The sequence below is a fragment of the Tupaia chinensis genome, unplaced genomic scaffold, assembly GCF_000334495.1.
Source record: "Tupaia chinensis unplaced genomic scaffold, TupChi_1.0 Scaffold000042_1, whole genome shotgun sequence".
Taxonomy (NCBI): Eukaryota; Metazoa; Chordata; class Mammalia; order Scandentia; family Tupaiidae; genus Tupaia; species Tupaia belangeri.
This window is the reverse complement of record NW_006159497.1, coordinates 3142000-3162943: the sequence shown is the minus strand read 5'-3', so window position 1 is coordinate 3162943 and position 20944 is coordinate 3142000. Positions and strand designations below refer to the sequence as shown.

The 20944-nt window shown below is 51.6% G+C and overlaps 1 long non-coding RNA gene across 1 annotated transcript in view; it reads left to right on the top strand.

Annotated features, from left to right (window-relative positions):
- LOC114008307 (uncharacterized) overlaps positions 1-20944 on the top strand; it is a 314255-nt gene that overhangs the window by 112840 nt on the left and 180471 nt on the right. The window contains exon 3 of the long non-coding RNA XR_003549863.1: positions 12154-12213. This is a non-coding gene — a long non-coding RNA (uncharacterized LOC114008307). The remainder of the gene's footprint in view (positions 1-12153; positions 12214-20944) is intronic.

Sequence of the window (20944 nt, the reverse complement as noted above, 5' to 3'; positions counted from 1 at the left end):
TGCGTGCCCAAGATCCCAAGAGGAGAATGGAGGAGAAGGGATTGTGGCGTGACCATCCCCCTGGGGGGTGATTTCTTTTTGTCTCTCTGTCTCTCTCTGTCTGGAGAGCACACGCGCCCTATAGCGAAAAACCTCTCAAAAAAACCAAAAAACAAACAAACAAAAAAAGCAGCTAAAATGTAGAAGTCACAAAGGGTAAATACTGTAGGGTCTCACTTAGACAAGCCGCTCAGAATACTCCAGTTCATACACCTGGAGAGCAGAATGAGGGCTGCCAGGTCTGCAGGTAGGGAAGGTGGGGAGTTACTGCCCAGAGGTACAAGGCTTCCATTTGTATTTTATTTATTTATTTTTTAATAGAGATTTTTGCTATAGAGTGTGTGTGCTTGCTGGAGAGACAGAGAGAGACAGACAGAAAGCAAGAAGTCATTCTCCAGGAAGGATGACCAGGCTGCAATCCCTTCACCTCCGTTCTCCTCTTGGGATTTTGAACATACACACACACTCAAACCCAGCATGAGTTTTAAGCCACTGGGTCTGGAACTCAAACCACAGTGGACTGTGTGGGAGTCCAGAGATGTAACCATTACACCATCTGCTGGTCCTGAGGGTTTCAGTTTGTAAAGATGAAAGAAATTCTAGAGATGGATTGATGGTTACACACGAATGTGGATGTACTGACTTAATGCTGAGTGACACAAGCCAGACTATGAAAGAGAGGCATTGTATGTCCCCTCTGTAATAAATACTGAAAGTCTCCACTCTATGGCAGAAACTGAAGGACTGGAAGGTATAAAAACAGTGAGGCCAACTGTGGATACGAGCTTTAGAACGTGCTCCTGGGCTGATGTGCATGATGATACAAGAGCTTGGCACACGGTTTCTTACCTAGTAAGTAGCAACTAGGAAGGCTTCCCAGAAGAGGTGATATTGGAACTTTGACCTGAAGATGTGCAGGAGTTCAATAACAGAGTGGGGATAGAGAGCTTTCCTAGCCAGGGCGACAGCTGGTGCTGGGAGCTATAAAGGAAGACTGGGTAGAGCAGCTCATGGCAGAGCAAAGAACAGAGGGAGAGGGGCCAGCAGGTGGCGTGGTGGTTAAGGGGGCTGGACTCCCACATGGCCAACCACAGTTTGAGTCATGGACCTGGTGGCTTGCTTTCTCACTTTCCTTTTCTCTCTCTCTCTCACTCTGTCCCTCTCTGGTCAAGTTAAACAAATAAAGTTAAATAAAATAATCCTGCCCTTGCAAAAAAAAAAAAAAAAGGACAGAGGGGGAGGGGCGTGGGGACAGATGATGGGCAAGGCTCTGTTGGCCCAGGTCAGGCTTTTGGACTTAAAGGACAAAGAGCAGCCACTGGGAGGGGAAGGTGACGTGAACTTCAGTGTGAGTGAGTGTAGCGACAGTCGCCTGGCGGTGTGCACATTGGGGTGTTAGCTGAGCATTCGTTGGGAACAGAAGGCGGCTCCTGACTGTAGTTGTTGGGGCCTGAATCCACGTTCCGACTTGCACTCATCTCACAGTGAAAGGAGCCGACAGCCCCCTCTTCTGCAGGCAGACCATCGCTAGAGTGCTCGATCACAGGGGCTTGGCTGGCTCTTGGGTCCCCTAGGTCTCAGACTACCCTCCTGTCAGGCTGTTCAGTGACCTGACGAGGAAGGAGGGCCCTTGGAGTCAGGGCTCCGAGTGCACAGGCCTTGGGAGCAAGCCGGTGAGAGGAGGCGGTGACGCAGGGGGCCAAGCTGGTGTCTCGCTGTCCACACAGGGCACTGGGCTAGAGGCAGGGGGTGCGCTGATGGTCAGCTCTGGCATTACCACGTGTGGGAAACGGACATGCTGTTTTGATGCCCTGAAAGACAAGGAAACCAAGACCAGAGAGGCTGAAGAGCCCCGAAGGTCACCTCTCAAAGCAAGAGCAGTCAGGATTTGGGCCCCAGCTTTTCTGGGTCCAAGCCAAGTCTTCTGAGCGTCTGCACCTGTCACAGCTCAGGTGGGCCTGGGTGTTTTCCAGAAGTGCTTGACAGTTCAGCCCAAATTCAAGGGAAAGGAGAGCACAAGCTACAGCCAGACAAGCTCTGCCCCTGTCAGCCGTGTGTCCTCAGACAATTTGCTTACCCTCTCTGTCTCATTTGTGAAATGAGCTAATATGAGTGATAATATTGACGGCCACATTTATTTTCTTAAAGAATTATTTATTTAATTTTATTCATTATTATTATTTTAATTTGACCAGAGAGAGAGAGAGAGAAAGGGAAAGTGAGAAAGCGATCTGCTAAGTCTGGAACTTGAACTGCTGTCAGCCATGTGGGAGTCCAGCGCCTCTACCACTGTGCCACCTGCCGGCCCTGATAGTCACATTTATTAAGCACTTGGATGCCAGGCTCTGTCTCAGACCTTGAGACACACGAATTCATCTGACCTCACAGCAGCCCTCTGGGATGGAGGCTGTTACTGTTCTCATTCTAACAGCTGAGGAAACTGAGGCGCAGAGAGGTTATGTAACATGCCCGAGGTCACACAGCTAGGGAGAGAGACAGCATGGCTTTGAACCCTGGCATTTGAACTCATTGGCTATCATAGAGACCAAATGACATGACTCAAACAAAATTAATGTCACAGGCTGCCGCACACAGGAAAAGCACTCGTTCTTTAACCACCCGGGGCTTCAGTTTCCTCTCCGCAGAATGGGGATGGAAACAGCTGTGAGTTACTGGGCTTTGAGGATGATCTCATTTAACAGCTTCCCTGGCGAGGGCTGTTATTCCCATTGTACAGGCGGGAAGGGTGAGGATGAAAAGAGTGGCCGAGTAGCTCAGGGTTGCATGGACTCCAAGACAGGGCGGGATGGTCGGCGCTGAGCTGCCCGGCCTGGACTCGAGCCCTCGCCCTCGCCCTCGCAATGTGGCCCTTCCTTGGCCGGCGCTGCCTCCTTGCCTCTCTTCAGGAGTGGCCGGCAGCTCTGGCTGCCCTGGCCGTCGCTGGTTGCTTGGAGTCTTGTCCACGTCCCTCTCATCAGCCTCCCCGGGGCCCTGTGCTTGACCTGCCCCATTTCCGCAAAAATGCTTGACCTGCCCCATTTCCGCAAAAATGGCCTGATGCCGCGTGGGTGACTGACGGCCCCTCACTCAGGACCCCTGCAGGAATCCCGGGCAGATTGGATAAAAAGCCCCTGTCAGACATCCTAAGTTTGCTGTTCTCCCTTCTGATTGCATTTAGGAAGTATTTATTTAACACTTCGCTTGTTTTGCCATTCTCCCCGACTTCATTTTGCAAACGCTTCTGTAATAACCCGTGTCTCCTCCACTGGCTTTCCTGCTATTCTCGTCCTCGGGAACGGGAGAGCTGGGAGTGCTGTGATCAGCATCTCCAGCCAGGCTGCGGCCGGCCGTGGTTCATCTTGTATCCCAGACAGCCTGCTCCTGCCCCCTCGCCGCGCGGCCCCCCGCGCTCCTGCCAGGACTTGGTGTGGCCGCCTTTCTGCCTCATGGTGTCTGTTTACCCTGTCATGGCTCATGTGTGAAAGGATGTCTCCACGCTGTGAGTTCCTCACAAGGACGTGGACATCAGTGGCATTTCTCTCGCCTGGTCGCCCTCCCCAGAAGGGAGCCAGCTAGGACATCTCTCTCCAGCTTTGGTTTTCGCGAATCTCCCCTTGCACAGAGGCATGGGCACCCGGGCTGATCTCTTGAGTGTAGCTACCCTGGGGTGTTAGAGATCGCCCTGTCATGGACGGCGAGTAGGACGGGCCCTTGTTAACCTCACTAACTCACTCACTCACCGCTCCCCTTAGATTGAAATTCTCACTGCAGTGGGGGCCTCTGTTCTGCTGTTGCTCAAGCTTGTTTCTTGATTCAGTGAATCGGTAACCCTATTAGACATTCCCGATACAGACCCTATTAATTTTAATGGCTTTTGAGATGAATGGAGGAGAAAGCTTCTTTTGATTGTACAGATGTATGTAGAAGCCTGTGGTTTAAAATATTTATTTTTACTTGGGAAAAAAGATATGGCTAAAGCACCAAAGGAGGGCTAGAAGTCTGGGTCTGCTGGGATTTCTGTATCTTTATTTGAAAACTATATTGAGGTGGAATTCACATAACAAAATGAGCCTTTGAAGTGAAAAATTCAGTGGCATTTAATACATGCAGAATTGGACAACCATCACCTGTATTTAGTTTCAAAATGCTTACACCTGCCTCAGATAAAATCCTGTGTCCATTAACCATTTATTCCCCACTCCCCCCACCCCGACCTAGTCCCTGGAAACCACACATCTGCTTTCTGCCTCTCCAGGTCTCCTGTTATGCACCTTTCACAGCAGTAGGTTCGTGTGACAGATGGTGTTTTGTGATGGGCTTCTCTCATTCAGTAGAACAGTTTTTGTTTTTTTAAAGAATTATTTCTTTGACTTTATTTATTATTATTGTTATTATTATTTTCCTTTGAATTTGACCAAAGAGAAAGAGAGAGAAAAAGAGGGCGTGGTGGGAAAGTAAGAAAGCAAGCCACGAGGTCCAGGACTCAAACCATGGTTGGCCATGTGGGATTCCAGCATCCCAACCACCATGCCATCTGTTGGCCCCCAGCATAGCATTTTTAAGGTTTATTCATGTTGTAGCATGAATCAATACTTCATTTATTTTTAAGGCTGCATAATAGTCCGTTGCTTGGGTAGACCATATTTTGCTTATTCACCTGTTGGTTGATTGGCATTTTGGGTGTTTTAACATTTGGTTCTATTGAAATGTATAAACTTGGACACATTGACAGTGTTTAGGGTTCATGACTGTTCTGTGAATTTAGTTATCATGTTCTTTGTGAATATTCAGCGTCTTGATTAAGTTGGGAGACTACCAGTTTGTCTTGCCTGGCATGTAGCCAGTTTGCAAGCACAATTGGTTGAATGGCGTTGGCATGTGACCTTCCAGCACTGCTTGGTCACTCTTCCCAGGGTAGCTTCTGGAAATGGGCCCACTAGGAGAAAGGCTGGCCATTGCCCCGAGAAGGAACCAGGGTGGAAAGCTCGAAAATGTGCCATGACCTGTCCCATTGCTTACTTCCTTGCAATGAATGACACAGTCAAGCTGTCTTAGTAGAAGTGGAATTTTCAAAAAGTTCATGGAACATGTATATCATGAAAACTTTATGGATAGATTTCAAAACATTTTTCCTACCAACTTTTTTTTTTTTTGGAGAGGTTTTCGCTATAGGGTGCGTGCGCTCGCCAGACAGACAGAGAGAGACATAGAGACAGAAAGTGAGAAATCACCCCCCAGGGGGAATGGTCATGCCACAATCCCTTCTCCTCCATTCTCCTCTCGGGATCTTGGGCATGCACGCACATGTGCCCGGCGTGAGTTCTAAGCCACCAGGTCCGGGACGTGAACTGCAGTCGACTATGTGGGAGTCCAGCGACACAGCCATTACGCTAACTGCTGGTTCTCCCTACCAACTTTTTGAAGCTACATTGTAAGATATAGTCCAAAAATGACTGGCCAACCCACAGAATGGAAGAAAATAATTGCAAATAATATATCTAATAAGAGATATGCATCTAGAGTGTATAAAAGAACTCTTATAATTCAATAACACAGGGACCAGCAGTTGATGTAATGGCTCCATTGCTGGACTGCCATGTAATGGACTGTGGTTCGAGTCCCGGACCCGGTGGCTTAAACTCACACTGGGCACATGTGTGTGCATGCCCAAGATCCTAAGAGGAGAATGGAGGAGCAGGGATTGCAGTGTGGCCATCCCCCCTGGGGGGTGACTTCTCACTTCCTCTCTGTCTCTCTCTTTCTAGTGAGTGCACGCACCCTATAGCAAAACCTCTCAAAAAAAAAAAAATCAGTAACACAAAGACAACCTAGTTAGAAAGTGGACAAAGGATCTGAATATACATTTCTTCAAAGAAGATACACAAATGGCCAAGAAGTGCAAGAAAAGGTGCCCAAGTCCGTGAGTCATCGGGGAGATGCAAGTCAAGACCATGATGAGATAGCACTTGACGCTCACCAGGACGCCTAGAACCCAAAGTCAACTCATGGTGGGTGTTGACAGGGAAGCAGAGGATTCGAGCCCTCTGCAGAGATGGTGAGAAAGCGAAATAGTGCAGCCAGTTTGGAAGGCGGCCTGGGGGCGTTGAAACAGTTATGCAGAGTGTCCAGATGACCCGAGTCCTACTCTAAGCTAGATCCCCAGGGAAATAGCCAAAAGGTGAACCCAGCCCAGATGCCCACCAGCGCAGTAGTGGGGAAAACAGAGGTGGTGTGTCCACATAATGGGACATTTTCTGCCACCACAAAAGGAATAAAGCACTGACCGAGGCCACGGCTTGGCTAAGCCTTGAAAACATGATGCTCAGAGGAAGTAGCCAAATGCAGAAGGCCAGACAGTGTCTAATTCTGTTTATATGAAATGGCCAGAATAGGAAAATTCAGAAGGAGAGTGGATTAGTGGCTGCCCAGGGGCCTGGGAGGAGAGCAGGGTGGAGGTGATAGCCCAAGGGTGTGCAGTTTCTTTGTGAACAGTTTCTAAAACTGCTCTAAAAATTCAGAATGATCACACACACCTGGGGACCGAGTTGTCCGCTTTAGAGGTGCGAGCTGTGTGCTATGCACGTTAGAGCTCAGTAATTATTACTGTGTCTTCCAGTGAGAACGGTGGTACAGAGCCCAAGTCCCCTTCCTTGCCTGCCACTTGACCACCTGTCGGACTGTGCAGAGGAGCTCATAGCAGCTGCTCAGGTAGCCCCGACCTGCCTCTCCAGCTCTGAGTCCCAGGAGTCGGGACTCTCCCTGGGCAGCTGCAGCAGCGATGGTGTCGATGTGGCTGATCAGGGTCTCTGTGGCTGTGTGGCATGTCCGGGGCCTACCCTGTGCCCCAGGGAAAGAATGGGTGACGCTCTACAGCCTCGGGGGCTGGGAAGCTGTGTGTGTGGCAGAGACGCAGCCTCTGCTGCAGGTGCCCTCAGGCTGTGGAGAGTGGACTGCAGGGAGGGAAAGTGGAACCAAGGCGGTCATTCTGGAGCTGCTGCCATGAAAGTGTGGCACTCAGGCATCAGTGTCAGGAGTGCCGAAGCAGGACAGTGTCTCTCAGGCCGGGCTGGCTGGATGGGCGGTTGGGAGAATGGCGCTGGCTCCTGCAGAAACAGAAAAGTGGAGGGTGGCCGGGCTGTCTGCATAGCGTGGCCTCCGGGGCATGGGCTCACTTTCTGGAGGTGGGTGAAAACTTGCAGGCTCAGGAGGGCCAGTAGCCAGGAAGGCCTGGGTGCAGCAGTGGGCATGTAGGTGAGTGGGGAGAAACTCTCCTTATGGGGGTGGCCTAGCCCGGGCCTTCCCAGTCTCCTGGTCCTGGACCCGCCTCAGACTGCACTTGGCTGTGTCCCTGCTGGTCCGTGTCCCAGGAGCCCTGGGTGCATCCTCCTTAGCTGTGGGTCTGGGGTGGGTCTCCATGACATGTCAGAGGCCTGTAGTCCTCCCCACACTCTGTTCCACAGGGGGAGTGTGTGGTGGACACGCCTCTGCTCCCTGGCAGGACTCCTGAGAGAAGTTGGGCATTATAACCTGGGGCTAGCTGCCTGAGGCTGGACTCGGATGGGCCTCTTCTGAGCTGGGCAACCTTGAGCCAGTCACTTGACATCTCTGAGTCCAGTGTACTCATCACGAGGGAAGGACGATGGTTCTCTTTTCAGAAATAGGTAACATCATCACTTCCGTCTTACAGAGGAAGAAACTCAGAGTAGGCGCTTGTCCAAGGTCATGTCACTCAGAAATGACAAAGACAGTGTGGACTCCAGAGCGTTTCTTTAACTACTATGACCCCGCCACTGACGAAGGGTAGCTACGTGGAAGTGGTGGTCTAGTCCAGCTCTCCAAGGTGTCTGAGCTCTTGCAGAGTCCACAGTGGACTGTTGGAAGATCCTGTGAGATCATCCAGCCCTTATTTTATTTTAAGCAATTGGACAGGTGTAGACTCTGGGGCTCAGAGAGGTTAGTAATTTTCCCAGAGTCACTCAGCCATCCAGCTGGACTCGTGCTTCGGGCCCAGCCCATCTGATCCCTAGTGTGGCTCTCCTTCTGCTCCCCTGCCCTGGCCTGCAGGTGGTCCCTTTTTTGGATCCTTTGAGCCCCGTCCATCCCAAACTCACTGTTAGGCACTGGCCCTGGGGCCTGGGTCTCCCTAGCTGCCCTGACTGACACGAAGCTGGGTTTCCCTTGGCTGCGCCCTGATGCCTTAGACAGCAGCTTCGCGTTCCAGAGAAGTCCGCATGTTACAGAAAAGGGCAGCAGGTGTTATTTGGACTAAATTGACCTTGAAATTGATTTCTTTATTTTATGACTTACTGAGAGGAGATTAATACTTTTTTTTTCCTGCAGTCTGAAACAATTTACATGGTAATAGAAGGCATAGTCAGTCAAATAAATTGCTGGAAGTGGTAGTGTTCCAAGGGAAAAAAATATGGAGCTTACGCGCATTGATTTCTTTGCCTTGGGGAGAAGCAGAGGTTTAACATCTGGGGATAGGGAGCTAAATTTTATCTCTCATTTTAAAAGCAGAGGACTGAAGAGCTTAATCTGACATTTACACGGAATTTTCTAAGTTGGGGGAAACAAGAGCAGCCTGAGTTCTTTGCTGAAGGTTAATGGCATTTCCTCAAAGGTGATCTGGGTGGTGTGGGTCTGGCTGGTGGGCGGGCCTGGGGACAGGAAAGGAGCTCTGAGAAGCTGGCTGCCTCCGTGTGGGGCATGGGCGGAGGAACAGGCCCGGTGGCCAATTGGGTGACATGGCCTCGTTCCAGGCCCAGATGAGGGGCCGGGGATCATGACCGGAGACCATGACCGGAGACCCTGCGTCGTGTGCTCACGGCTTTGTCCTGTGGGTACCCTACCCAGGGGTGGGATTTAGCTGGCACTGGCTCACAGAGATTGGTGCATCTCCAGGGTGGTGGGATGATGCCTGCAGCCAGCTTAGCAGTAAGATGCCACGATTGATTAGTACTGTCTGCCCTGGGAACATGATGAGAGCAGTGGCTTATGTGCTTCTTACTTCCACTTCCTGGTAAAACCCAGGGTGATATTCATTTCCCCAGGGCTAATGTTTCTGCATTCAGACCCCCTTGGCAGGTCTCTTGTCATCCAAAATTATGAAATTATTTGCCGTATTTTGTAAACTAATTATTATTATTTTTCTGGAAAATATTAACAAAGGAATCCTTACCCACAGGATTCTTGCTAGGGTTATCAAGAGCTTTTCTCTTATATTATTTTCTTTTTGAAATAAAATAGCAAGTTTAAAGTAGAATAAAGGTCTTTAGTTGATAATACCTGTCCACAATACAAGATTCAAGAGTCCCTCCTACCCTGCCAGCTTACTGGTCCCTCTGTCCAAAATAAGATTTTTTTGTTTTGTTTTTGTTTTTAATTAGTTTCTTGTCTAATTCCTGGAGATTCTGACGCATACCAGAAATACAATTATTCTTAAAACAGTGAGCAGATGTGGCCTATCGCACATCCATAGCCCTGTGTGTTTCACTGTCTTCTTCTACTGCCCCATGCAGAACCGCGTCTGTGTTTCCGGAGGGCGTCTAGGTGAAGCGTAGCTTAGTTAGCCTCTGACAGATGGAAGTATGCTGCTCCCAATATCTTGTCATTACAAAAAGGACGTCCGTGAATATCCTTGGCGTAGGTTATGCTACACATGGCAGACATGTATCTTATTTATTTCATTATTATTATTAAGGCATGATAGTTTGCATGCTTACGGGATACAGTGTGGTTCTTTAGTACAAGCACACAACGTGTAATGATCAAGCCTGGGTGCGTGGCACGTCCGTCATCTGAGAGAACTGTCCTTGCTCGGCGTTGGGAGTGTTCACGGCCCTCTCTTTCTCTCTGGTGTAATAGTGATTACTAGACGCTGGAAAGCTGCGGAGGAGGAAAGGGATGCCACTAATGGACATTTTTTAAGTTATTTATTTTATTTGATTTACCATTATTATTATTTTTGTAATTAGTTACAGGGCACGTGTGCTCACCAGAGACAGACAGAGAGAGAAAGAGAGAGAGATAAAGAAGGAAAGTAAGAAAGCAAGCCACCAGGTCCAGGACTCGAACTACGGTCAGCATGTGTGAATCTAGTGCCTTAACCACCATGCCACCTGCTGGCCCCAGTTAACAGGCAATTAAAGAGCAGAATTTCTAAGAAGTGGGACAGCTAGTCCAAGTGTTACCAACTTAAAATTTTTGACCAATTTATAATTCCACAGCGTATCAGAAAACCTATTTTCCTGTCTGGCAGTCAAATCACTGCATTGGCGACATGGTCCCCGTTCTCTCCTCTCCCAGTCTCCTTCCTTCGGCAGTCACAGTTGCTGAAGGGGGGGAGGGTGTCATGGTTTGTGTCCAGATTCATTCATTCATTTCATTGAACCAGGAGGTGTTGTGAGAACCAGTCTCTGTGCAGGAGAAGGAAAGGTACAAGCACAATTTTGGTTTATTTCTATTTTTTGATCACTAGATTTTTCCACAACCAATGTTTATTAGAAAACTGTAAAATAGGGGGACCTGCAGATGGCGTGATGGTTACATCAATGGACTCCAACCTGGTCAACCATGGTTCAAGTCCTGGACCTGGTGGTTTCAAACTCATGCTGGGCACATGTGCGTGTGCACCTAAAACCCCAAGAAGAGAATGGAAGAGAAGGATTGCAGCGTGGCCATCTCCCCCCGGGGGATGATCTCTCACTTTTTGTCTCTCTGTCTGTCTCTATCTCTCCAGCAAGCACACACACTCTACAGCAAAAATCTCTCTAAAGAAAGAAAACTGTAAAAGGGCAACAGCAAACGTGCCTGTTTTAGAACTGCCCGTGGAGGCACGAGTCCGGCACTCTGTGGGTGGGTCTGAGTGTTCCCTGTGGCAGGTGCAGGAAAAAGCTGTGAGCTTCCCTTTCTGTTTTTCTCTCTCTCGCTGTCTTTCCATCTTTTCACTCTCTACATCTCTCTCTTTCTCATGAACACATGCACGCATGCACACCTCTCTGGCCAGGCGTGTGAGGAGGTGATTCCGAGCCAAAGCCTAGTGATTTCGGTTACTGAACATGTGGAGCTGTAGGCTCACACACCTTTGAGGTGGGGGCACGTCCCCAGAGTTTGATGTGACTGACTTCCACAGCTTTGTGTGCTGTGCCTCAGGGGAAACGGGACGAGGCGTCCGAAGGAAAGCCCTGGATGGTGATCAGCATCCGGCACCCCGGGCGACACTGTGGCTCTGCAGCAGCGAGCTGGGTCATCCCCAGAGTTGGATGTGACTGACTTCCACAGCTCTGTGTGCTGTGCCTCAGGGGAAAGGGGACGAGGCGTCCGAGGGAGAGCCCTGGATGGTGATCAGCATCCGGGGTTGCAGCCGGCACCCCGAGTGACACTGTGGCTCTGCAGCAGCGAGCTGGGTCACTCTGGGCAAGTCTCAGCCTTCCTGTTGTTTTGTCACCTGCAACCTTGGACCAAGATTAAAACCTGCTTCTTGAGTCCTCTGAGGTCTAAGAAGACAGGCACAAAGTGCGCTAAGCCCTCAGTGTGCCAGGAGGTCCCGAAACATGCGTGGCTGCTGGGGTGGGGCAGTGGAAAACTAGAGACCATGCGTGTCATTGGGCCACAACGTGTGTCCACACTGGGAAATCCTGACCAGTACTGCCTACCAGAGAGCTCATGGGAGTCACAGGTGCACACGGATTTTCTAGTAGTGAAAAACAGAAGAGACAAAATTAATTGTAACGATAACTTTTATTTTAGGTAGCCATGACATAATTTTATTTGTAACACAATAATATTTCTTATTGTTATGTATTTTAAATATTAAGCTATTCTAGTGTGACTGATATAAAATATCAATAAGATAGTATTATGAGTGTGATATGTTACACGTCTTTGTAGTGTCTTCAAAACCCAGTGTGTATGTTACACACGAAGCACGCTCCAGCAAGGCGTGGGTAGTGCCATTTGTGGGCAGCGCAGGTCTGGACCCCTGTAGGGGAAGGACGGAGACAAGTGGAGTGGCGTGGCTAGTCACTCAGGGACCATGCTAAACTGGGTTGCTCCAAGTTAGAATATTCTCTTTAACTTGGTTTCTCTGTCCTTTCTGTTTGTTTTTGCCAGGATTCCAGGCCTGAGAATTCAGCCCCCCTCTCCTGTGCCAAGAACAGTCCACCAGACGCAGTAAGTAGAAGCATTTTGCTGGACAAATTAGATTCCGAAACTGCGTTTGCATCCTTTTCAGCCTCTATGGTCTCAGTCATCAATCACCAGGAATGGTTTTTACCTGAAACTGATCTTGTTGGAGAAATAACTGGGTTTGAGCAGAATGGAGTTACTTAAGCGCTAGCACAATTTCTCCTAGAAACACCTGGGGCCATATTCCTGGTAGGCGGTATGAAAGCTGAATGCGGGTCTTTGTGGAGAACCAGGTCCGTCTGCAGAAAGGGTCTGGCGTGCAGTGGTTGGTAGAGGGGCATGGGCTGGTCCCTTTACCCTCCGACGTGAGGGCCCCAGGTGGCAAGGAGGAAGTGAAGGGAAGTTAAATCATTTGGTGTCTCCATGGTAAGATGGGAATGCTTGCTGAGCGTTTGGGGGCTCCACGTCAGTGTTAGACTTGTGGTCTTCGGAGCCTAAGTCCGTGGAAGATGCAGATGTGAGTTCCTGTGGTCCCCTGCCCCCCAAGGTTACAGTGGCCAAGAAGCTCCCTACACTGATACCCAAAATCACTGTGCACGGCTCTCAGGCATGCAGCAACCCTCAGTGTGATCCTTAGGTGTGGTCTATTGGATTTTGCTGGTGACCGTGACATGATTTTGGGGGACACATAGACTATTGGCGTTGTTTCATGTGATGCATGAATCACTGGTTTTAGTTTTATGATGATCTTCTCTTTAGGAAAAGCAATCCTGGCTTTCCAGATGATGGTAGTATGAAATTTCCTTTGAAAATATTTAGGTTAAAAAAAAAAAAAGCAAGTTGACCTAAAGAAAAATATGGCATGGGGCTGGTGACGCTGTTGGTGTAGCAAGGCACTGTGACAGTGAGAGGTGAATGGCTAAGAGTTCATTCTTTTACCTAAAGATGGTAGCGCAGCCCTGAACACTGGCCAGCTGTGAGCTTGATACATGGCGTGTGTCCTCCCTCCATGCCCCAACGGGGGTTGGCCATGCTGCAATCCTCTTCCATTCTCCTCTTGGGATGTTGGGTAGGCACACACTTGTCCCAAACGTGAGTTTTAAGTCACTGGGTCTGGGACTTGAACCACGGTCAACTACATGGGAGCCCAGCAATGAAACCATCACACCATCTGCAGGTCCTGACATCTCCCTTCTTTGTTCTAGCAACATCAGTTCCTTTGTTCTAGGAACTTGCACCTTGGAGATCATCGTACGACTGTGAGGATGTGTTTATATAGTTTTTGAGGGGATGACTGTAGTAGCAAAAATACTTTAAAATGCTGCATCCTTAATATCCATCAATAAGGGATTGCTTAAGCAAATCGTAAGTTATCAGAAAGGCCAGTTCTGAGCTGTGACTGGGACTCCGTGGTGAGGATTTATGGCTATTGACTCGGAGCACCGTGCGTGACGTATTGTGGAATGGGAAGCTCCACGCACATCATCGGCTCCAATTACGTGCAATTATGCTCATACATCTTCTTTTCTCTGGATGGAGACCGAGGTGTCAGAAAGGCAGGTGGAAAGTTCAACTAAGCTAGTGGTTTTCGCATTTTTCTTTGGACTCTTGTGGGTTTGTCTTATTATTTATTTTTTTTTGATAGTACTGATAATAATAATATGATTGACACAACTATCCATGAAGTGAAAGCATGGATCGGGGCTGCAATGGAGGCTTTTCAGGACAGCCGGTGGCATGTAAGATACGGCCTTCAGTTATCATGGAAAGGCTGACATCCCCTTGGAGGTGTGAAAATGAGGCTCACCAGCCTGAATTGCGGCCTTGAGACAGACTTTTTGGTCCTCGCTGGCCCCAGGAGGCTGAATGCCTCAGGCCCTAGCATCCCACCAGCCTTTCCAGGCACTGCCCTGTGGCACCAGCCAGCTCTGCTCTTCTAGACTCCAGCTTTGCCTGTCGGCCCTCCTCCAAGAAGGGGCCTTCCTGCATACGCTGGGGGCGTTTCAGCCGCACCTAGAATAGGGCTGATAGCGATAGCTGGTGTTCCTGGGGGCTGGCTTCACGCTCAGCATTTTACATGCACTATTTCATCTGCTTCCTGGAACAGCTCAAGGAAGGGCAAGCTGTCCCTTCTCTGTTCACAAGGAGAGTGACTTGCTCAGAGTCTCACGGCTAACGAGTGCCAGGTCTGGGCTGGAACCCTGATCAGGCTGGTCACTGTTATGAGCTGAGCTGAGCGTAGGGCCACCTGAGTGTGCAGTGTTGCAGGGAGCACTTCTGGGAACTCATGGCTCAGACGTGAGGTCAATTCTAGCGTCATGAGCTGAGGCGAATATCAAACCAGACCTCCTGCGCAAGGCCCTGGTGGAAGCGGCCAGGTGGGAGACCAGCCTTTCTGCCCCTGGACACATAAAGATAGCCACGCTTCCTTCGAACATTGGATTGGACTGGGGCCGTTCACTGAGGTATCAGGTAAGTGGTTGTGTCCAGGTGACATGGGATGAATGAACACCTGTCTTTAACATCTGTCATCTGCGGTTATGTGGTCACATGATGACAGGGCTTGGGAATGAGACTGGATAAGAAAACTGGGTTCACTCTCCTTCTCACACTCGCCCTGGAGCACATGCTCCTTGCGCTGGGTGGGGTGCTGCTGCCCTGGCGTGAGAAACAGTTGCTTTCTCAGTTCCTCCTCGTGGTAGTAGGCAGTGTGGCTGAGCAGCAAAGGCTGTGGCCGCTCTCTTCTGCCTTCTCCGGGAGCCATAGTTTTTAACTCCTGTACTTTTCCATCACAAAATCGGCTGTGTTCATTTCTCGGGCTGCATAAGAAATGGCAAGAAACTTAGTGGCCTAGAACCACACCTTTTATTTCTGTTTCCATGGGGCAGTGCAGGGCTGGGCTGGGTCTTCTGCTTGGAGTCTCACCAGACTCTAACCAGTGGTGGCGTTGGCCAGGGCTGGGGTCTCATCTGGAGCTTGGGGCCTCTTCCAATCTCACTGATTGCTGGAAGAATTCAATTCCCTGTGAACAGAGACCCTCAGCTCCAAGAGGCCCACTCAGGTCCCCACACGGGAGCCTCTCCACAGGCAGTTCACCTCGCAGCAGCTTGCCTTGGTCCGTGGAGAGTCTCTCTACAGCCTGGTGGCACCCAGTCTCACACATGTGGGTCCTCACATGCTCAGGGGAGTGGCATCCCTTGTCTTCGTGTCAGTTAGAGGGAAGCCATGGCCCTGGAGGGGATTACACAGGACGTGAACTTGGGGCCACCCTAGGGTCTGTCCACACAGACACATCCCTGAGATGGGTCTGGCTTTCTCCAACCTCCCTCCTGCCCAAAAAGGGGGCTTAGAGGTCACCCAGGAGCCAGACCCATCAGAGCTGGCCTCCCCAGCCCTTCTAACCTACCTGACCTTCTGCCATCATGCCTTAACTTTCTGTCGTGGTTACTTCCGGAGGACGCTCCCTGCGGCAGCCTTGGTGGCAAGTGAATATTTAATGGGATGCTGCCACCTTTAGGAATTTAGCAAAAGTGATCACGCTACTTGGAGGACTGGCTGAGAGGCTCGTATTGCTTCCCATACAAAGCTCCATGCACATGCCCACTCACCCAGCCTTTATTTCCGCCAGGGTTTGAGGCCAGATTTTAGAATGAGGCAGTTTCATCTCGAGGCAGGCTTGTCGTTTCTGCTCTGGTTCATAGCTGCCGAATGCTGCCTGCCTGCCCCCTGCTTTATACTCCAAGAGGCAGCAAAATGTCAAACAAAGACATTGGCACATTGGACCGGATTTCATCCCTGCTTCTCCAAGGACTTCATCCTTCTCATCTGTGCGATGAAGGTATCCCACGCTTCCAGCTTTCAGATTCCAGATCTCAGTCAGGATGCCAGGGAGTGGGAGATAGGCAGGCCTCATTTTAGATGCTGGTCGCACAGGAGTGGCAGAAGGCCCAGTCCTACATAAAGGATGTCCAGGCTATATCTGTGCTCCTCAGGAAAGAGTGACACCACTGGTTCGGTGGGCTACAGGAGGGGAGGGTGCACCCAGGGCAGTCTCCTAGTGGCCCCATGGATGAGTAATATCTGCCTGGGCTACAGGAGGGGAGAGCGCAGCCGGGGCAGTCTCTTAGTGGCACCATTGATTAGTGATGTCTGCCTGGGCTACAGGAGGGGAGAGTGCACCCAGGGCAGTCTTCTAGTGACACCATTGATTAGTGATGTCTGCCTGGAGTATAGGAAAAGAGAGTACAGCCAGGGAGGCCTCCTAGTGACACCATTGATTAGTGATGTCTGCCTGGGGTACAGGAGGGGAGAGTGTAGCCAGGGTGGCCTCCTAGTGGCACCATTGATTAGTGATGTATACCTGGGATACAGGAAGGGAGAGTACAGCCAGGGAAGTCTCCTAGTGACACCACTGATTAGTAATGTCTGCCTGGAGTACAGTAGGGGATAGTGCAGCCAGCTGCTATTTCAGGTAGCTCAGGGAAACTCAGAGGTGCCTGCATGGAGCTCCATAGCAGCCTCACCCCAGTTGCTTCTCTGTGTATTCAGAGGCATTGCAGTTCTCCCAGCATCCTTGGCGTTCCCCTCTCTTACTCTCAGTCTTAAGTCAGCAAGTTTTTCTGATCTTCCCAAGGCACGCCCATAGTTGACTGCTGCCGTGGTCCTGGCCTCCTCATGCGTCTTCCGGATTACAGAGCCAGCTCTTCCCAGTCCTCCTCTGTCAGCCTGCCCTGTCCAACTGCGGCAGCCTCCCTCATTGAACTGTGACCCCATCCTTTTGGCCACGCCTCATCCGCTCTACATGGTGCGAGGATGGAACACACGCTTCTGACTCCATGTGTGGTGTCTGGGCCCATCGTGCCATCCGCCCACTTCACCTGCTCCTCCTCTACCCCAGTCCCCCGTCTCTGGGCACCAGTGCCTGACTGCACACGCTGCTGGTATATGCCCTTATGCCCTCTGCTGGGATTCACCCTCAGATCTGACCGTCCAGATTCCCAACCTTCTGTCAAGGTCACGGGACAAACTTGTTCAGAGGTTCTTCCTAAACCCTCTGCTTGCATCCATCTCTGCCAGGAAATGCCCTCCCCCGCCCCTCTCTTCCTCCCTCATCCTCCCTTCCGTATTTTCTCTCCCCGCCTCTCCCTCCTTCCATCTTCTTTTAAACAACACACTTTGCAGTCAGTGTTAAGAGTTAGAAGATGCACAGATAAGACCCACGCCCTGCCTTCAAAGGGCTTGCAGGCATGAGGGAGGACAGTGGAGGAAAAGAAACTCCTAATTGAGGCACAGTCTGATTGCTTCTTAGCAGAGGCAAAATACCAGATTTGGTGGAGGCATAAATAGGCAGTCAGGGGAGGCTTCATGGAAGAGGTGATACTCACAGTCTTGAAGGGCAAGGGAGAGTGTTCACACTGATGGTGGAGTGGGGGCCCCACCTAGAAGGAGCGGCATAGACAGTGATGGGCATGGCTTTCCGTCTCTGATGTACGGGAGAAGGGGGCGTCGGGCTGGCAGGAGAAGCCCCCTGCTGCTCCATGTGGGTCAGGAGCCCGGTTTTGCTGTGATTGGTGTGGGGCCACCAGAGGCTTTTAAGCTGCTGACTGTCTTGATCCGATTTGCATTTTAGAAAGATCTTCTTGTGTAGGCGGCTGAGCGACTGGAGGATGCCTTGGTTCCTCTCGGGCATTTTCCACTCTCTCCCCACCGGAGCAGGCCTCCAGAGCACGGGGTCACTGGCTCGACCCCCGGGCTCGGGCACGCTCTGCTTCTCACCGCTAATATAGCAGCCGCTCGGCATGACAGCACGTGTGCGGGTGAGATAACGGCATTAGAGCAGAAGGCCGCAGCTGATATTCGGGGCAGCGAGACGTGGAGGCTTAAACTCTTCCCCTTCAAAATGCCGCACACAATTTCAGCCACGTGGTTCTGATTAAGGCGAGCTGGGCTCACCGGGATGGGGTGCTAAGTGGCGCTTGTGACCCCAGGCGCAGCCGGGGCAGAGGTCTGCTCTGGCGCATCCTGCCATTTCTCTCTGCTGCTTCCCGCCAGATAAGAGGGAAATCCACTTAGTGCTTTTGCCACATCTCCAGGATGGCCGTGCCCCCTGGAACTGCGTGACACTGACAGCCTTCCAGGGCTAGCCTGCAGCCCCGGCTGGGTCTGCGTCTTCTCCCTATTTCCTGATGCAGTTCCTAGAATACAACAGATGCTCTGTAAGGGCTTGGGACCAAAATGAATGAGTGGAAGAATGGGTCCTGCTGACGTGGGACCCCCCAGAAATCTCACCAGCCAGCCCCTCCCCCGTGTGGACCTAAGGCAGCTCCATTTCTGATTCCCATCACTGAGGGTTCATCTGACTCATGATAAGTTCTTATAAATGATCTCTGCAGTGCGTGTGCAAATACCGGCCTTCCCCACGGCAGCTCCCCGGGGAGACACTGGGTCCTGGCCGGTGAGGCAGTCTCCCCTTTCCACTGCCGAGCGCTGCTCCCCGGATGGCTGCCCTGTGCCTCAGCTGGCCGATGCCCTCCTGATGACCGTGAGGCTGCTCTCAGCTCGGCGATGATGCTCTCGCCCCTGTTCGTGGTGGCCACATGTGCTCACTGCTCCTGGGAACATCCAAGGAGTGTATTGTTTGGTCGGAGAGTAGACACGTGCCGTGGCTTTAGCACACACTACCCCAGCGTTTTCCAAAGTGGGGGTGCAGGTTGTCACTCCCGGCAGCAGTGCAGATGACGATGACCTGCACGCCGGGCCTCGGAGTGCGTGGTCTGGGAATGGCCCAGCCCCCGAGGGGCAGGTGCAGCTAGTGTACCCAGTTCACAGAGGAGCACACGGGGCCCCGCTGACCTGGTCAAGGTCACGGGACTCGTCAGTGTGCATGGGGCCCTGGAGCACGGTCCCTGCCTGCAGAATAGCAGCGGCTCTCAGACAGCCACAGTGAGCCATGGGTTCTGGGCAGCCGGGCTCTGCCGTGGAGATGCCGGGGTCCAGGGTCCAGCCATGGCCATGTGGCAGAGGGGTAGGGTGGTGGAGCGGTTATGTGCACAGTCTGAAGCGTGGATTCCCAGCTCTGCTGTGGAGTCGCTGTGTTGCCTGGGCCAGTGGGCTGACCTCTCTGGGCATCACTTCTCACATCTGTAAAATGGAGTGGGTGCTGTGAGGGAGTAGTGAGTCCATATAGGTAAAGTCCTAGCCGTGGGCTCGAGGGAGGGCTGACTGCTGATTTCAGCCCCGTGCACTGAGTGCTGGGCCTCTGCGAAGGCTTCGGGAAAGAGGGCTGCACCGTCCTCACTGTCAGGTGGGCTGCATAAGCCTCACCCCCTCTTGCCCTCTGAGGTGACTGGCACTCCTGATGGAACCGGGAATCTAACTCGGAGCTCTGACGAGTGGCTCCCCAAGCCCGCCGGGGCGGGTCTGCGGGGCCCCTCCAGAGCGCGTCTGTATGTGCGCCAATGAGAAATGCCATCCGTTTGCTGCAGGTTTTACCCTTTATGGAAGTGGTCAGATGGCCTTCTTCCCCCATCTCCATTTCGCAAATCCATGCCAAATATTGATGTTTGATAACTACAAATATCACACATAGCTTTTAATCAAGAAAGACGGAGGGAAGATAGGGAGCAAATACGTCTCTGTAAGGGAGTTCAATATCCTCGGTAATGATTTTGCTAAGAAATGAAATTACTGGAGGCAGGGGTGAGGGCTCTGTGATGGGCACTGAGGGCTGAGCTGCCTGAGACTACCTGGCCCGCACTCCCAGCCCACGGCTTGCAATCAAGTTCGATGTTCGTTACCCGAATCAGTAGATGCTATCCCATTTTACAGGAAGGAGATGCATTTCCAGTGCAATCAGTCTGTCCCATTACCAACAGGACCATCGAGCCTGCTTCCGTCCCCTGCTGCTCATCTGAGGCAGGGTGGAGTGGGAATGCCTGTGCCCTGCTCCGGAGAGAGGCCAGCCTGCTGGGAGGTGTGGCCAGGCAGCAGCCAGGCTTCTACCCATGGGGACTGCGTGTGACTTGTGTGGGGATGAAGGGCAGCAGGACTCTGGGGTGTGAGCAGGTGCCAAGCCTTTAGACAGGTCCGCCGTGTCTGGCCAAGGCTGACCTAGGGCTCCTCTAGGCCTGAGCATGGCCAAGCCAGGTGGGACCCCCGACCTGAGTCCAAACCCTCTTGTGCAAGGTGGCCCCAAGTTCTGGTGCATTCTCACTTAACCGTTTCTCAGGGTCCTTATGCCTCGTAGCTTTTACACATGCAGTTTCCAGGACCAGAAATGCTTTCCCCAAGACTTGTGTACCTCATCACGCTTTACTGGTCACCTGCTTTGTGCCAAGCACTTTTCCAGGGCCTTGGCGGGGTTGGGGGAGGACAGAGCCGCTGCAGCAGCTGCATAACCTGGCCATTGGGGTGGGAGGGTGTCAGTGGACAGAGCCACTGCAGCAGCTGTGTAACCTGGCCGTGGTGGGGTAGGGGGTCGGGGGACAGAGCCGCTGCAGCAGCTGTGAAACCTGGCCATGGAGGGTGGGGGAGTTGGGGGACAGAGCCGCTGCAGCAGCTGGGTAACCGGGCCGCCCAGGATCTGTTCGCAGACCGCTCTGCATCCATCTCTTGCTCTGCCCAGCACCTCCCACAGCCAGAGGGCGGGTCACCGTCCATGTGGCTCACACAGCTCTCCTGGCACCTGAGTCTATGCTTGGACACCACGAGCTCTCTGTCACTACTTCTCAAGAATCTCACCAGTGGTGGGACCAGCAGTTAGCGTAATGGCTATGTC